Genomic DNA, 4,412 nt, shown 5'->3' on the forward strand with positions numbered 1-4,412 from the left:
GTGCTGAAACTACTTGATGTGTATTCTTATGAACATGTATTTGATACCACAAACAGTTTTTGCATGCTTACTAATGTAGTCAGAGCTGGTGTGTGTGTTTCCTACTGGCAGGAGAGGACAGGGACTTAGCCCAAGGTTTTGGACGTGCAGAGCTCCACACGGAGTTGTAGTCCTGAAGGGAGACTGGCTGGCTGCGAGGAGACAGAGCTGCAGAGTGTAGGATTGGAAGTCAAGGTATCTGACAGTGGAGGATTTCAATTCCAACTTTGAAGTAACTCTCTTCGAGTTTTGATTGTTGGTGGAGGGTATTTACTTGATTCTCCTATCTATGATATTGATTTCCTTTTTTATCAGCTTACCTTCTTTTGTCAAAGTTCTTGTCAGACTTAAATGCTACTGCTTATCTCCGGGTCTTTACGGCAACAAACGCTGTCCCCGGTGGCCGACAAGAGTCCTGCAGGCTTCTTTGCTCAGTGCTGAATATTCTGCTGAACAACAGATAAATATAAATATTTGACTTGGTGTACTGACTGTAATTAAATTAACCTGCTGATAAAGGGAAAACAAGGTTTTTCAGCCTTCTTCAGCCTCTTGAGATTTCCTAACCGAAGCCCTCATTTTATGTTGCAGTCGCAGCATAAACAGATTGAACAAAATAATTCAATAAAAGAATCAAGTATTGATTTCTCACATGTTTGGGACATTGATGTATTCAGTTCATTTTAAAATGTGTTTGGTAATTGTCTACCCCCTAATTTGTTCCATATGAGTACTTTAGACTGTAACTTTCTTGTGCGTTCAGTTATTGCCCAAACTGTCGTAATTGTCTTCAAGAAAGTAGGTCATGAAGACCTCGTCCTAATGTATTGTACCTGTCATAGGCTTTACAAAGGGCCTTTGAATCCTGTAATTTTACAAAAACAACACAAAATCCTCAAGAGGCAGATGGTTTAAGTGGTGTGTACAGTGCTTCTAGACCTTATTGAGAGATCTAAACCTTATTTTTGTTAAGTAGCATGATTTTTTATTCATATTTTTGCTGATACTAGTAATCAAATAACAGTCTGTCTGCATGCAAGCACTTTAACGTTCCGTTTCTTTTAACTATATGGTTAAAGTGCAATCTTGCTGAAGATAAACACAGTTTATTTAATTAAGATTTTTATTTTAATGTGACTTTTTTTTTGTATCTTCTGTTTCCCCCTGTGTGAACACCTGGGTAGCCTTCTCACCTGCCAAGCTGGGTGAACACAACTCTCAGATGCTCTCTGACTCTTGTTACTGTGTGTGGGAGAGGAGGAGGCCTGTGGTTGTACCGTACCGAAGGGATCAGGCTCAGTCCTGCTGGGCTTCTGCTGGGTTTGAGGGTGGGCCTGAGGGGTTGGTCAGGTAAAACCCCAGAACAAACTAATGTCTTTTCTACTGTGTCTGTCCTGGAGACGTCCACACGGACGTGCGTCTTTCAGGGGAAGTGAACGTGACGTGCGGATGCACCGTTTTAACCCAAACCCCTTACGCGGTTACCATGCCGATGGGCAAAAAATGTTTATGACGGCTGACAATGATGATGATTGATGAGATTATATGGACGAACCTGGTGTTTTTTTACTGTCTGTTGTCCTGGTCTTTGAAACTGGGTACATTTTGGTCACAGTTGAAAAGAAACGTCTATTTCTGTTTATATGCCAACTGTTGCTCTTGTTCGGACTTGTTAGTGTGCAGTTTGTCATGGCTTCTCTTTATGTTGTAAAGAACAAAAGATTAAAACAAAAGTCCAGAAAATGCTTGATGAACAAATTAACATGTGTTGTGTTACAATTTACTCCGTTTTAAATGTATTTTTTTGTTTGTTTGTTTTTTAAGTCTTCTAAAGGGTCAGTACTGTCTGTCTCTGTTGTTTCTGATCTGTTGGAATATGAATATTGCGTCATGTACTGTAGTACTAGAAAACAAAGTAGCAGAACAAGCAATAATTTACAGTTAACTCCCAGTGTCTGTACTTCTGTTCGTGTGTCTCAGAGAAGTTTCTCTGTCTGTTGCAGTACTTGCTTATATTTGTGTAGTATGATTGTCATTCGTTTCACATAGATACATATATAAAGAATTATTCTTAAAACATGTTGATAGTGTTTTTTGTCAGAGATCTGACACAGAAGGTTTTCATTCAGTCCAGATCCCGGGATCGAGAGAGAAGGTTCCAGTGTAATCGTGCGCAGTGTAGTCAGGGCCATATGCCTCGTCACACGTCATGTGATCGCACGTCATGTGATCTGTGTAGCCGAAGCTTATTTACTGAAGGAATGCTGCAGACGGGTCTCCCGGACAGACATACCAGGGACAAAAGATGCCTGTCTGTAGAATGTTCCTTGCAGAAGAGCTCACTGTCTGTCTGACAATAAAAAATGACTTCCAGTGTTAGCATGTGAGGCATCTGGAAATATCCCCCTCTCTTCCTCTCCCTCACTCTCCCTCTCCTTGCACTGCCCCTCTTCTCTAACCATAATCCTTTGAACCTTTTCACATGTATGTCTGAAGAGACACTCCATACAGACTTGGCTGTAATGGACCATGAAAAACCTCCAGTTGTTGTGTGTGTGTGAGAGAGAGAGAGAGAGAGAGAGAGAGAGAGAGAGAGAGAGAGAGAGAGAGAGAGAGAGAGAGAGAGAGAGAGATCAGAGGGTCAGTCGGTCAGGTAAGAGTTGCTAGAACAGCTTCTCGACTGCTAGAAATCCATTGGCTCCCCTGGATTCTTCCCAATTAGAAATTTCTCCTTTTAACACCAGCTGGAGATATCACATCTGCAACCAGCCTCTCCCTTTGGAACAATACACTGAAGGAGTCATATTTGCAAAAACCAAATGGACAATACTTAATTCCTTCCCTTTGTGCCACAATAAGCCAGACCTGCACGCGTCGATGAGAGTTCGATTCAGCGAGTGGTAATATAGTCTTCTCTGTTTTCAACTCAAGTTCCACTTCCTTCTTCTCAACAAGTGGAAGGACTGTGTCAGAAAACAATAAGACAAAGCCAGTGACACATTTGCTGCAGCCCACATTCATAAAAACGGAAGTTTCGCCGAAACTCCACTTCAAAGGAATAAATTATTGTCTTTCTAGCCCATGGAATGTCAGATAATGATATACTGAATACTAATTGAAAGTGGTGGTGAGGAGAGGAGGACTAGTAGAAACAGAGGTGTTTATGGTTTACCTGCTCATTGACCTCTCTCACCCTTCTCTCCTTTTTCCTTTCTCCCCCCTGCCCACTCTCTCCCCTCTCTCTTCGCACCCCTCTCACCCCTCTCCTCTCATTTCTCACCCTCTCACCCCTCTCCCCCCTCTCTCCTGTTTCCCAACACAATGACCAAGGTTGTTTCTCCCAACAGGCAAGCCAGTCAACGTGACAGTTTCAGCAACGAGGAACAGATGACCTGAACACCCACACAGTGTAACCATTAACACAGAGGGACATTACAAACATACCAGAGTAGCTTAGAGTTCTACAGTTACAAACCCAAACAGCCTGCCAGTCTATCTGAATTTCCACAGCAACTTTTCGTTGAACTAAAATAATTCTGTTGTGTTTCTGTATCGATAGCTGCGTATCCCTATTAATCTAATGGTGGTATTTGAGAACGTTACACATTTTCACCCTCCCTCCTCTCTCTCTCTCTCTCTCTCTCTCTCTCTCTCTCTCTCTCTCTCTCTCTCTCTCTCTCCCTCTCTCTCTCTCCTTCTCTCTCTCTCTCTGGCTTTCCTTCTCCTTTTCCTCTCCTTCTCTCCATCCCTCCTTCCGTCATCTCAGGAGGATCCCTGGTCATGTGATCAGGAAAAGAGGCAGAATAAGCCAACAGTCTGTCGCTCCCTCACTCAGGAGACGTCTGTCAGTCTCTCACACAGATAAGGAACACTGTCATGAAGGCTCACAGGTAACACGTGTTTCAATCTGATAGAGAATGTTGTCATACAGGCCTATAAACTATGTGTGTACTTAATTGTATTGTACTTGTCACTCTGATAAGTGGTTAGAGGACTTGACTGCAGATCAAGTGATCGCAGATTGTAATCCCTCCCTGTACTGTATGTACTCAAATAATGACACGAAACAGAACGAAAGTTATGATAAAAGACTGAAAACGATTATCCAACCAGGCTCTCGACTAACAACAGTTGTCTAATCAATAATTAACTCAACCTTGACAAAAGCGTTTCATCTGACATGAATCCATCATACAGAAAGCCACTCTGACCCGGTTGTAAACAATACCCTGGTGTACTCGGGAGTGAGAAGAACAACGAGAAAGATCTTTTTGAAAAGGGAATTCTTCTCTTTGTTTCTATGAAATGTGATCGGGATCTTGAGAAGTCAGTTATGTCATGAACCCCTAATGATAATAGAGGTTTTCTCTGAT

This window comes from Hypomesus transpacificus, chromosome 3 (genome assembly GCF_021917145.1).
Source record: "Hypomesus transpacificus isolate Combined female chromosome 3, fHypTra1, whole genome shotgun sequence".
Lineage (NCBI taxonomy): Eukaryota > Metazoa > Chordata > Actinopteri > Osmeriformes > Osmeridae > Hypomesus > Hypomesus transpacificus.